The sequence below is a fragment of the Pseudorca crassidens genome, chromosome 3 (genome assembly GCF_039906515.1).
Source record: "Pseudorca crassidens isolate mPseCra1 chromosome 3, mPseCra1.hap1, whole genome shotgun sequence".
Taxonomy (NCBI): domain Eukaryota; kingdom Metazoa; phylum Chordata; class Mammalia; order Artiodactyla; family Delphinidae; genus Pseudorca; species Pseudorca crassidens.
This window is the reverse complement of record NC_090298.1, coordinates 46,917,625-46,932,373: the sequence shown is the minus strand read 5'-3', so window position 1 is coordinate 46,932,373 and position 14,749 is coordinate 46,917,625. Positions and strand designations below refer to the sequence as shown.

The 14,749-nt window shown below is 39.7% G+C and overlaps 1 protein-coding gene across 13 annotated transcripts in view; it reads left to right on the top strand.

The window, feature by feature from the left end:
- PDE4D (phosphodiesterase 4D) overlaps window positions 1-14,749 on the top strand; it is a 1,449,034-nt gene that overhangs the window by 726,349 nt on the left and 707,936 nt on the right. The window lies entirely within an intron of this gene.

Sequence of the window (14,749 nt, the reverse complement as noted above, 5' to 3'; positions counted from 1 at the left end):
TTAATAAATCCCACAGATGTCCAAGTCAGGGCAGGAATCCTTGAGATTGGTAATAGGAGCCTTTGAGGTGGATGGTTCTCAAAGTTCAATTCCTATTGCAAGTTCCTACAAGAAAACTGAATTCCAGATGTCAAATAAGAATGCAGGTTTTTTTTTTTTTTTTTCCTATACGATGTGGTGGTGTTTCTTTGAATTCCTAAGCTAGTAGTCCTGCCAGGTCCTGCAACAGCCTAGGAAAGAAAGGGCCAGAAAGGAGAGGAGGAAAATCATAGTTTGTTCTCTTTTCTGCATGATCCCCAGTTAAATAGAGATGTGTATGGAGTGTGTGTGTGGGTGTGTGTATGTGTGTAATGGTGTGTCCAAGTAAAACCCCTCCTAACTACTGACTTTAATATGTTTGTAATCTCAACGCACCTTTTCAGTGGGTTTAGGAATGCCGTGCAGAAAGTTGCAGGCTGGTACTCGGTAATGCTGCCATGTGCTTTGAATTTGAATTCTTCGACTATTTTGTCAATATTTTTATTTTCTTTACGAATGTTTTTATCTTCTGTATAGTAGGTGAATTTGTTTTAGGTATATGGTACCATGTAGGTTTCTAGACGATTCTTGATGTTTTCATGCTCTTGTAAAAACAAATACTAAAATAAATCATTGTGTGAGCTTATTATGGTGTTTCTGCCTGAAAAGAGGCAATTTTAGGCTATGATCAGAGAAAGAGGGGTCTGTGATACACAGTTGGTTAATTTTAGGCAGTAGTAGGTTCTATGCACTACTTCCACATTTTGGCAAAATGAAAATTATGGTGAAGAGAACAGACATAACAGAAAAAAATAACGAGCACGTTAGTTGAGAAACTGACTGAATGATTTTTATACAGCTTTTCCATAGAATACGAAAGAGTATGCCAGGAATGGAAAAAACAAACAAAACAGAACCCAAACAAGCAAACAAACAAACAAAAATCCCCCCAAAAACAGAATCAAGACTTCCAGGAAAGTAGCAGCAAGAAGTAGAATCAAAATCTAAACTTAAAGCCACATGGCCCCACCCAGGAATGCATTCATGTCATAGATGAAAATAGGCAACAAAGGAAATAAAAGACAGGACCCACCCAAAGAAATGTCTGACCTCAGAATTGTCATTTTAAATAGCTAGATCTCTGATCGGGGAAGTGTTCTTATTTTCCCCAAGATTTTAACTAAGTGGCATTTCTAAGTTTAGTTCTTATTTTCCCCAAGATTTTAACTAAGTGGCATTTCTAAGTTTAGTTAGATATAATGCTCGTAAGGGGGGTAAGACAAACATTGATTTTTTTCAGTCTTAAATGATGGAAAAGGATGACTTCTCTCTGAGGAAGATACTATTGAAAGAATTTGTCAGAGATAAGTAGTGAATGAAAGGCATAGATGAACACTAGGAGATGCTCTGAGGAGTGGGATGGTTTGAGACGGAGCATCAGATGCCAGAGCAGGAAAGCTGGCTGGAGTTCAGACAGGGTCAGGGCCAGAATTCTGGTATGCCATGTCCCTTTTGGTTGAGATGCCTTTTTAATTATAGTTCCTTAATTGTACCTGTTGCTAAATGAGTAAGCCTCCACTCAGACACTTGATTTCTGAGTGAAGCACCCTCGAGTTCAGCTGAGGGTTATCGGAACTATTTGGACATGTTGAGATGTAAGGAAGGCAGGAAATCTCATGAAAACAGGCTTTCTTCTGAAATTTCTGGCACTTCCTTTTCTGATGCTGTTTGGAGAAACTCCACGGTCACAATTTCTGCTGATCTTTCATTGTGGTGTATCAGGTCTCCAGCAGATGAGGGAGGCATCAAAAGAGCAATGGACATGAAAAAGAAAAATCATGATACCAAGTCTCAGTAACGAAGGGGAGACAATATCCCTCATGGATAAAAAAGCATCCAGCAAGGGAGTTGGAAAGAGTGCCTCATATTTTCCTATTGGTTCAACAAGCCACAAGACGTTCATAATATCCACAGGCATCTTTCGACAAATATTGTTCCATCTGTGCTTTCATTACTTGGACTAAGCATGATCCAGAATTTTAAAAATTTATTCCAAATTGTGCTGCATATATATATATATATATATATAATATATATATAGCTATCTAAACTGCTGCTACTACCGCAACCACAGTCAAATCCTTCCCTCCTCCTAAATTAAACGATCAGCCATTTAAATACACACCATGTGTGTTCCTGCCTCAGAATATTGGTTCCTATACTTGATATTCCTTTCCATTCGATATGTATATATTTAATACCTACTGAGTCCAAAGTGTTTAGCTTGTACCTACTGATCACAAAGTTGAACAAGAGCTGTTCCTTGGTTTCAAATTATTTACACTACAGTAGAAAAAATCATATTGGAAGGCATCTGATTAAGTTCAGGTAAACATTTTGCTCTACGACATACTCTCCAAATCTTAGTGGGTTGACACAGTAAATGTTTATTTCTTCTGCGTCTTGTGGGGAGCTAGCCTGCCCTGGGGTAATTCAGGGATGCCAGGTTCTACTATCTTGCGGTTCTTCTATTGGTAACACATGGTTTCCAAGTTTGCCAGGCTCAGCTGAATCCGAAGATGGCAGAAGATGGCATTTGTGAGTTTTTATGAGGCAGGTCTAGAAGTGCACACATTACTTATCCCAGAATTTCCCAGATAGAACTCAGTCCTGTGGCCACATATAACTGCAAAGAAGGCTGGGAAACCTATCTCAGCCACGTTGCCGGGAATAAGGTAAAACATCTGGTGAACAGCCCACCCATGTCAGTCACAATGCAGTAACAGCTACTGGTTCACCCTCTATACCATAGTTAAATTCATAGAGTAATATCTATGATGACTGGTCCTTTAACATCTCTGCCTACCTCCTGGATGAGGATTATACAGAGCAATTCTATTTTTTTGACAAGTCTAGTGACTGGGAAGTCCTTGCTTACATACAGTTGAAATCTCCTTCCTTGTAATTGTCATCCTTGGTTCCTGGATCTGCTTTTTTTTTTTTTTTATTTGTCTGCATTGGGTCTTTGTTGCTGCACGTGTGCTTCCTCCAGTTGCGGCGAGCGGGGGCTTCTCTTGTTGCGGAACACGAGCTCTAGGTGCACGGGCTTCAGTAGTTGTGGCGTGTGGGCTTCAGTAGTTGTGGCACGTGGGCTTCAGTAGTTGTGGCGCATGGGCTTAGTTGCTCTGCGGCATCTTCCTGGACCAGGGCTCGAACCCTAGTCCCCTGCATTGGCAGGTGGTTTCTTAACCACTGCACTACCAGGGAAGTCCCCCTGGATCTGCTTTGAAAACCCCACAGCTTGAATCTCTCCCGTCTTCCATAACTTAGCCCTTAAGGCAAGAGGCTTGGAATAACCCATCAGAGAGCCAGGACCCTGCTCTATTCATCTTGGCACATCCATTAATCAGTAATGTCAGTGTTATCATGCTTTTAAAAAATTATTCTCTTAACTAAACACCCTAGGTTATTTCACGTTTATATGCTGTAGTTATCAGGTTGATCCTGGTTGTTCTTAACCAGACTTCACTTGGATTTTCACAACCCATTTAAAGAGTATTTTACTGAATTGATAAAATACTCCAGGTGCCGTGGGACTCTTGGACAGAGAGCATCTGAGAAGAAGTCCGATTACTTACGTTTAAATTTTGACTTCCCGTTTACTATTGTGATTTTTGAACAAGTTGCTTAACATAGGCTTGTTTCTCTGTTACCCAATTTCCTGGGAATAGTAATCGTATCCACTTGGTGTTGTGGTTTTATTAAGTACGATTATGTGTAAATTAAAGTGTTTTGCACAGGGACAGACACTTAATGAGGGTCATTATATAAGCTAATATTTTCTTTATTATGTGTCCATTAATCCAGTCTCGCTCAGCCTGAATCTCTCGGCTCATGTCTACATTTTTAAATGGTTACCCTGTCAGTTGTTTGTGGATGGGACAATGTTTTTAGTAATAATTATATCCCTAGCTAATGTTCATTGAACACTGGTGTTCGATCTGGTGCTGTGTGTTAGATTAGGACCCTCTTGTATTCATGCTTCTCATCACTTTGTTTTACCATGTTTACTTAATGTCTAGTACTTTGTAGTCTAGTGATTATAGACCAGACTCTGTTTTCATCAGAGTAGGGAATTCCCTCTGATGTCAACATGAACGTAGGGAATTCCCTCTGATGTCAACGTGAACGTCAGCGGAATTTCTGGTGAAGAAAACTTTCAGTGTTAAGTTTATTTCCGGAAAATCAGTCAGGCAAATCTTTATATTTTTCAGTTTTTTTTCCTTACTTTACGCTGGGTTCTGTGTACCAAATGAAGGAACGTGTTCTAGAGTGTGTAAGTGATACTAGGCAATAGGATTTCTTTGGGCAAGATACTATCCAGGTAATACCATGTGTCTTATCTTTAAAATTTCTGTGTATGTGTGTGTGTTTTTAATTACAACATATCCAAAGGTAGAAGAAGCAGTTAGTAACGTCCTTAAACAACAAAATAATTTCTTTAGGTGGATTTTTGAAAGGCATTTTTCAGGAGACTTTTAGAAAATCTTAAAGATTTTCAGGGAGCTAGATAAATGTTTTGGGCTATAATTTTTGTTTATTATAAATTTCTCTTTACTTGGCATTGGGTATAAAATTGCTCATGTTTAAAAGTAAACATTTGCTTTCTTGAGCCATAATTTCTGCAGCAACTACAGTTGCTCTCATGGTTGTTGTTTAAGAGAGAAATACACTATAAATTTTCTTCAAGTTACAGAAGGATCCAGAAACCCTTTATCACCTATAAAGAAGAAATCCAGCCATTTAGAGAGTTTATAGGTCACACACAAACACACCGCCACACACACCCAAGTAGATTTTCAAAGCTATTATTTAGGTGTTCTATTTGAGACTCTTTCTTCTTTGTTCCAACTCTCCTACATTTGCCTGACTTAATTTTAAGGTTATCTCCTCCCTTATGGTGAGGATACCCAGAGAAGGGCATTGCTGGTGCTCTCCTAGGAGCTGGGAACCCAGAGGTGGGCTGTGGTTATAGTGTGATACAAGGAGGTGGGGAAGTTTCCGGGGGAAATTTTCTGGGACGCACAACAGGAAGTAATGCCAGCAGGTTAGGTGGAGCCAGTTGGCTGAGTCTTTAGCTGTGTCTCTGGTGTAATTGGCTGTGCGGCTTCTGCAGGAATCTTGGGGCACTGCAAGTTAAGGGTGTCTGTAACTTTTGAAAAGCATACTTAGCCTTTCCTAAAATCAGAAGACCCCAGGAAGATATTCATCTTAAAAACTTGTCAGTTGCCTTTATGATATTTAAGAAATTACAAAATAAAAATGTGACAAATAGTTACTGAGGAAAATGAAGAAAACAATGAAATAACATGGCAATTTATGACTCATGTACTTTCTGTGACCTTTGACATTTATCTTAAAGAGAAAAGAGATTAAGTGTATCTGTACCAGCCAAAGTCAATTCTGTCAATACTAGTGGTGAAACTACTTCCAGGCAAAAGCACAGTCTTTTTTATAAACTTGGTAGAAATGCTGAATGAGAAGAAAGTAAAAAATTGAATCTCAGAGTTCATTAAAATAATTTTTAAATCATAGCTTTAATTTTAGAAGTTATTCTTTATACAAATTTCTTTATAAATAACAAGCTCCTGTGAGGTTAGGTAATTAATTGAGCTTCAGAGCTTCAGCACTTTTTTTTTTCCTTAGACAGGAAGCTACCAAAATTGTTCTTCAAGTAGCAGTTTCAGGAAGAAGCTTTATTGTCACCAGTGTGACAAAGTTATGTCATTGTTTTTTAATGGTTTTGCTTTTGGAAAAAAATCATGTTTTTAAACTGTGAGGAGTTTAGCATAGGGGAAGCCATGTATTTCCAGCTCTGTGGCCACTTCATATTTGACCTTAGTTACTCAACCTTTTTGAATTGTAGACTTTTTATTCATAAGTCATATGGCTATAGAGGCATTTGATATTTACAAGTAAGAAACTGACTAAATTTACAAAGTGATAACAAACCACAGTACATTTAAGATAAGTAATTAAAAAGAAGTTCCAGCTTGCTGTTGTGAGCTAGTGAGGTGTATGCCTCATGGGTAAAAACAGGGGACAGAGTGCTTTAATAATTCTGTGGTTCATAAAAAGGCTGCAGGACCTTCAGAATGAAAGCATTGGTGGTATTCACTCTAGGACACCATCTGGAAGCCATGATTTAGGGTAGGAAACGTGGAAATCTGTAGATAATAATAAAAATTCAAATTAAATTTTTTTTTTACTGTATCTTCAATTATATACCATCTTAACACACCAATCTCTTCTACTATATATAAAAAACAGGAAAAAATCATTCATGTTCAATTTTAAGGACATAAATGCTGTCCAGCTATTTCAAATGAAGTACTTATTTTCAAAATGAGATCTTGAGTTGATATGAGACCAAATTGTTTAATTTCATTTTAGACTAAAAACTTTAGGTTCATAATAACATAACTTTATAATCTTAGACTTATTATAACATAGGCAATAATGATTTAGCGCCTGCTGTGTGTCAGATACTTTATGTACATTAACCTTTCAAAACAAACACGGTTGAATTTAAGTATTATTCGCTGTATTTTACACATACACATGCCAAGGCCAGAGAAATTGGTACATACCCAAGATCATTCAGCTATGCAGCCATGAAGTGAGTTGACTTAAAACTTAAACTCAGGTTTGCCTAACTTTCCACCGTGTATTCTTTCAGCATTACCTTCCTTTGGGCTGAGAATCACATTCACATTTATTTCCCTACCCAGCTTGTATATCAAAGCTGCAACAGTGAATATTCAGTGACTTCCACAGAATGGTGGTTAGTTAACAGAAGGGTAGGAACAGACCCTTTCTTAGTGTGGAATCTCAGTTTATTTGTTTAACACCTGTGGCTTGTATGAATGTAGACTTTTTTTTTGACAAAAATATGTGTATGTGGAGGAGAAATCTATGTCCTTGACGAAGGAAGGTTTTAAGGTCAACAGAAAACATTCTGTTTTAGAGTAGTTTTAGACTAAGACTGGCATCGAGACAAAACCAATCAGAGGATAATTTTATTTTCAGTGATTCAGAGAGAAAGGCATGAAAGGCTTGAGCTCTGAAGAAAAGATTAAGTCAGAAATCTATTAAGGTTCGGTTCCAGAAGAGCCAGCTGGAAATGATGGTCTGCAGGCTCAAGTCACTAAGCAACAGAGCAGCAAACTGCTTGGTAACCAGAGCTGGCTTGACTCACAGGCTGACGGCGAATGACCGGGTGGCCAGACAGGAGGACCACAGCCCATCTGACCTCAAAACACTCTCCTTCTACCCATCCTCCAGCTTTCCTGCCCAGTCCCCCCATTTTGGGATGGTCTCTTTGACTTAACAAGATACCTGCTTTCAGAATGGAAATATCTCTGGGACCATAAGTACATGCTATCTGTCTTCTTTAAAAGGGCATTTCTGAGATTGCTTTCTTTGGGCCAGTATATCATAAATAAAATGTAAAGTTTAATGAGAGGAAAGAAAGTGAAAACACTGGGATTAATGGCTCGACTTTGGGTTTTCAGGAGCAAATGTGTACAGGGCCAAATTGCCTACTTCATTTGGTGAGATCTGTCCTTGAACTCTTATTCCTGTATCACCTTCCCAGTTTAAAGTACATCTGTGGGTCATTTGTACAGTGTTGTATTTAATTTCTTTTTATTTGATGTATATTTTTATTTAAAGGCCTATATGTTTAAAAATGAAGCTTTATATCCTTACTGTAAGTTGGAAACCAGTGTCATTTATCATACATGGAAGATAATTGAACAAAAATACAATGAATAAAAGCTAAATAGATTCAAGTTTAACTGGATACTACGACCTGCTAGAGGGTCTGAGTCTGAGGTCTGCTCTCTCTTCGTTTAAAGTGGCAGTTAGTAAGTCATGTAGAGATGTGAAAGACCAATTAAGTCCTCCTCCTTCAGGTAGTAAGAATGACTGAAAGGATTTGGGAAGGAAATAACTTTCTCATTATTTAATTCAACATTTTAATTTCAGTAAATGACATCCCTTATGACTAAAACCATCTTAGTGCATCAGATTCTCTAATGTGTCAACCTGGTGGTCCTAAACCACTGATACTTCCACTGTTGGAAGAAGGACCTCGGTTTTTGTAGGGGTTCTTTGGGTCTGAATCCCTTAGTTGGAGGTAAATGCACTGAACTTGGATTGGGTAATTCCAGTTACCCAATTGAAAGTCAGGTGTTGGTACCCCATTTTTATCACCCTATAATTATTAATTTCCTACCTGGTAGCTGCAGAGATGCAAAGAAGCATAGAACTGCTCTGTGGAAAACTGCTATACCTGCTAATGGCAGTTTCTAAGTTCTGCTTCCAAAGGGCACAATCACGGGCTTTTTAAAACGGTGAGGATCTCTGTGCAAATAGGTGAAAGGTGAGGTAAGCTAGGAGCCCAATTTTTCTACACCTCTGTAATCTCATGGAGGATTTACTTCCAGACTAGAACACCCACATGGGACCGGCTACCTAACTTGCAGGGTTCAGTGTGAAATGAAAATGCAGAAACTCTCGTTCAAAAGAGTATTAAGAATTTCATGAAGGCAACAGCAGAGCATTCAGTCCCACACAGGGCACTTCTGAGAGTGAGGCCTGGTACCACTGCCCAGGTCACATCTAGGAAGCCAGCTCTTCACCCACAGCAGATCTGAGATGGGGGCCAGTTAAGAGCTGGATTTGGTCTCCTGGTCATAGTTTGCCGGTCCCTGGTCTACAGGATAAAATTCATACTCCTCAACTTGGTGTTTAAGTCTCTGTCATCAGCTGCAAACTCATCTCCACAATCTTCTCTGGTATTATTTCCTATAGATTCTTCACAGTCCATCATCCTGGAGCTGAATCCAGAGCAGAGGTTCTCAACTTCGATGGGCCAAGGCAATGCTTTGTCATGGGGGCTGTCCTGTGCACCGTAGGCTGTAAGAGCATCCCTGGCCACTACACACTAGATGTCAGTCACACCCATCCTATAGTAAAAGTCCAGAATGTCTCCAAACATGGCCAGATGTCCACTGGGGGCAAAATTGTCCCTGGTTGAGAACCACTGATCTAGAGGATAAGCTTTCACTTTATTCACTAGTGTATTCCTAACACCTAGCATAGTCTTGTGATACAGAAAGAGGTCCCAAAATGTACTGTCTGGTCCAACTCTGCTACTCACTTACTGTGAGATCCCAGGGGTATCATTTAAACTCCACAGGTCGCAATTAAGTGCATCCGTAAAATGGAACTATTACTAATTCATTCCTTACTTCGTGGAAGTATTTAAAAATTCAAATGATATACTTAATGAAAAGACTTTTTGAAAAGAATAAAGTACTATTCAAATATCATGTAAAAAGAGTCATGGAGGAACGCTGAGGGTGATCTGAACCCATTGATATCTAGAAGCTTAATTCACCTCCTACTGTGTGGACTTTATGAAAATTGCTGTATGTGATGCTATCGGGGCATTGTTGTCTTTGCTCTCAAGGATTGTGATCAGGTGGGGATAAAACATGATTACTCAAATAACCATAAAACAGTAGTTGCCGTAACTAAGTACAAAGAGTGGTGGAGTTTATAGGAAAGTGGAGATCGTTTCTAATGGTGGGAATCATGTGAGACTTGAGATGGAGTGTGAGATAGAGTAGTCGCAAAGAAGGCCCATATGGAGCTTTTTCTTAGCTTATGTTATTTACTATTCATGGCAACTTAATTAGGTTTATGTTTAATTGTCACATTTTACAAAGAGAAAAATGGGGCCTAGAAAAGAATTTGATATGAACATGAAGCATAGAGAATTTCAGTAGGAAGAGAACTGGAGGTAAGTTCTTTTCAGTAAAGGAACAACATGAACCAATATGGGGATTACATGGGATTTAGGTGAGATTGGGTACAGCATGGAGTATCTTTATGGAAAGCGACTGTAAAGGAAAGCTGGAATCAGGTTTCAAAGGTCAGCTAACATTCTCTCTCTCTCTCTCTCTCTCTCTGTCTCTCTCTCTCTCTCTCTCTCTCTCTCTCTCGCTCTCTCTCGCTCTCTCTCGCTCTCTCTCTCGCTCTCGCTCTCTCTCTCACTCTCTCTCTCGCTCTCTCTCACTCTCTCTCGCTCTCTCGCGCACACACACACACACACACACACACACACAAACACACCCCACAGATTTATATGCTTAAGTGAAACACAATCAATTTTATCTTTCTTAACAGCTTTACTCCAAATAAAAGGAAGTGACATTTTGAGTTATTACCCCATGCTAAGCTTGCTAAACCACAAGTATATGCACTCAATGGTTGGAATGTGAGATTTAGTTCAATTAGACCAATGTATACCATCGTTCCACTAGCTATGCCTTCTACTCCTTCTAAGATAATCCTTAAGAAATAGCAGAAAACATGGTTGTATTTCCATTCAAATGAGATGTGTTCATTCCACTGGTGGCACTTGTGTTCTGATGCGTAGAGCAGAGACATTATTTATTTGAGGACTGTATCTGCCTTTTCATTAAATTGCACGAGAATATAGTGCTTAAAACACATCTAGCAGTTCTGATGGACTGTACACAGAAAACCATTTCACTCTTACGGTATTGATACTCTATTTCAAGACTGGCTTACCAGGGTAAGAATCAAGAGCTAAATACCCTGTTATCCTTTCGTCTATTCAAACAATAATTTCTGAGTGTCTACTCTATCTGTCACTCTTCTGAGGATATAACACTGAGCAAAAAAGACAAAGTCCTGCCTCCATGGAGCATATATTCTAACAGAGAAGAAGACAATGTATAAATAAATATTCCAGTAGGTCAGAGAATAACAAGTACAATAAAGAAGAAGAAAGCAGGGTAAGGGGATAGAGTTTTACATACTTTTGGGGGGAGGACTCTCTGTAAGGTGACTTTTGAATAGAGGTCTGAAGAAGATGACTGATTACCTCGGGGAAGACCATTTCAGGCAGAAGAAGTAACAAGTGCAAAGGTCTGAGGGATGATGTGATTTGTGTGTTTGAGCGAGGGGGACGTTGTAGAAAATGAGGTCCAAGACATAGAAAGGAGTCAGGTCATGTAGTGTTTTGAGGCTGTAGTAGGATTGGGGATTTTTCTTGGTGATGACCATGATGTTTTGAAGGGAGAAGTGTTAGCAGTGGGAGTGTCTGCCTCAGGGAGAAATACGGGCTGTCTTAAGTTTTGAAAAAATCATTCAGGCTCCTGTGTAGAAAATACAGATGTGGGGCAGAGGAGGAAACAGGGAGACCAATTTAGACTGTTGCAGTAATCCAGGTGAGATATAGTGGTGATTCAGAGGAGAGTAGTAAAAGGGAAGGTAGTTAAGAAATGGTCACGATTCTCTCTGGAAGCAGCAGAGGAAAGCGAGAAAGATACCTACTTCTCCTTTAGAGGAGGTGGTACGAAAACATGGAGGGGAAGTAGCCACCACATCAGAAAGCTGAAATAAACCAGCATCCTCAATGGGCGGCCATTAGTGTCACAGCAAGAATGTGCAAGTTCACAATGGAGAGTTTGGAGGGGGACTGGGGGAGGGCTGGGGACTTAAATCAGACTAGGGGATTTACAGAGCCAGCTGGGGATGAGAGTCTGGTGATGAACAATGACCTGGCAGTCTTGGGCTTCTTGTGGTGATGACTGTGTGTCAAAGACAAGGATCTCATTTGAGGCCATGCAGTTAGACAAGTACAACTCTCGGGCTAGCATGGCCAGTCTCTTGGGTCTACTTGTTTTCATTCATTCCAGACACCCTAATTCAGCTGCAGTGCATTGATAGAAATGGAGGAGAGAGGCAATGAGAACCAGCTGGCCAGGTCTGCCAACATTTCTGTCTGGTAAAGCCATGTTCTTCCAATCTCTTTACCATACATTCATGCTCCAGGGATGAGAAGTGTGACAGAAGATGCAGAAAGGCGACTGGGAAATCTCTAGTTTCCAGATGTATGGCCCTAGGGCAGATTTTCTAACATGAAATTACCATGTTTTTTCCCCAGCATTGGATACAAAATCTTGTTCTTAAGCCTGATGTTAAAAATAGATATTGAAGAACTGAAAAAAATATTTCTGAAAAAATATATGTTGTACTTGCCACAATGGTTCATACATATAGTTGTTACAATGCTACTGCTTTTATTAAATAAATAGGTTTTATGTGTAGGCGTAAATTATTTTTTAAAGAGAGCAAGACCGTGCCGCATTTTAACATTTGTTCAGGGATGTTTTCATGATCATACTTGTAAACAAAACAAATATGAAAATGGGTAGAACATAGCTTTCTGTTTGGAGTTTGGATTGTTGGTTTGTATTACCTGCCTGCAAATGGATGTTAGGTGAACCTGGCTGTTACTAGGAAATACGATCTTCTGTGTCTTAGGAGGTTGACCTGCAAAGCAACCTGTGCAAACCTTTTTTTTTTTTTTGCCCTAAGGGAAAGGGCGAGCCCTGGCACCTTTTCACCTGTAAGGATTATGTTGCTTTTGCTGTGATGGATTGGTTGGCTTGTCTTCCAGAAATGCTCCCGGTATGTGTTTTATGTTCTGACAGAGCCACGGCTTTGCTGTTCAGCACGTCACCCCCATGAAGACGTGGGTAGGCTTTTGTGCATTAGCTCTTGCAGCCTGGGAAGCATATTTCAACACACCACCCAGAATCGGCTAGAATATGCTTGTCACTCCCAGCTGACTCTGATGACGCTCTTGCCAATGTAGATTTACATCAACATGATTCTTTACTGGGAGAAGCTTGTTCGGAATATATAGGGTGGCCCATTTAAAAGAGGCGTAGCATCAGTTTGAAGAGAACTGTATCTAAAGGGAAGTGCCGTAAGAAATACACTCAGTTAAATGCTCCACAGAGCTCAGAACTGTAATCAGTATGACTCAAGATTTTCCCTTCAGAAATTGCATGTTACTCCAAGTTTTAGAGAGTGCCTTATCCTGCAAAGAGAACCCTTCTATTCTAGACTTTCCTTCTCAGCATGCCGAATTTCTAGCCTCTTCTTTCCCTATCTATGTAATTCTAACCTCGAAATGCATCTCTTACCTATGAGATGCAGTATGATGTGACAGCATTGCTTTTTTACCTGCCCACAATTCAGTTTGTCAATTCAATGGGTAAATAGATTTTACCCTTAGCGTGAAACCCTTTGGCATATGTCTATCTTGTTTTCTGATGCATCTTCAATATCCTAATGAACGTTTGGGATAGGCTTGTTACTCAGATACGTGGTTCTATAGACAGGAAACCAGACACTCAAAAATAAAACCTGTTACCATAGCTATTCAGAAAAAAACACAAAACTGTCTTTGCTGTACAAAAGAAAAATTCAGTATCAGTGGCACATGACTTGTGATTACTATTATTATGACCCTACACTGCTCACCCTTCATTTTCGTTATCCTAGTCTATTCTAAGTCATTACAGTAATGGATACAACTGAATGGGTTTGCAATTTTACCCCTTTCTCAGGACAACCAGCAGGATTTTCAATGACACATGCTTTGATCTGTCTGCTTTTAAATCTCTTAAGCACGGCAGCTCTCGACAGCTTCCTCTCAGAAGATTTTACAATCCTAATAGACCTCATCATGAGTTCCATATTCATGCTTGTTTAGATGCATCGAAGTCAGGCTTTATACCAGGGGCCACCTAGAAAGTTAAGGTCGTCCGTTTCTTGTTGTAGCCGTGGGGTTACTGTCATGCCTACTAATAATGAAGATCGACCTTGTAAAGTGATCAAGAGTTGTGGGCTGCAATATAGGAATATTAGAAAATGTTCTGCCATGTTGTTTCTTCTGCTGTATTTCGGCTAGAGTTAATACTATGGTCACAATTAACTGCAAAGTATTCTATGATGTCTGTATATAGTGCAGAGGGAAAGAAAAGATGTAGAAATAAGAGTCTTCCCCTGTGAACTAACATATGAAATCTACACTTAATGCAACAGAGCCAAGATGCAACACTTTAAAGAGATGAGTTGACAGGCCAATGAGATTGGTGGGAATTTGAATAGGCATAGAAGAGAATCACGAAAGAAAAAACTTGGCAGTGCTTTTTCAAACATTGTGCTTGAGAGAGGAACTGTTGGTTAATAGACTGACATTAAACATTCCAATTATGTTAATAATCTTACTAATAGCCTTTTTATCTATCTTATCTATCTGTCTATCTATCTATCTAGTCTATCATCTATTTATCTCTATCTTTTGTTCTGGTTCCCCTTTCACCAAGCAGTCTTCTGATTACAGTCTTCAGTGTTCTATAGGACTTTCTACTGAGAGGGAGGGTATTGGGTCACATAGTTGAAGCATTATAATCAGAGCAATGATATAGTGCTTAATGAGAAGTTCATTGGCATTTGGATTCCGTTCCGCAGTTCCATGAGCTTGTGTGATATGGGTTTGCTTCTGAGAGAAGAGGTCTCTCTCATGTGCTGAGAGATTCCAGTTTCTGAGTCTACAAAACTCAGTGCCAGATTCTAATCTTAATAGTTTCTCCAAGGTATTGCCAATCCCCAGAGCCTTTTTTTTTTTTTTTTTTTGCGGTACGCGTGTCTCTCACTGTTGTGGCTTCTGCAGTTGTGGAGCACAGGCTCCGGATGCGCAGGCTCAGCGGCCATGGCTCACGGGTCCAGCCGCTCCGCGGCATGTGGGATCTTCCCAGACCGGGGCACGAACCCG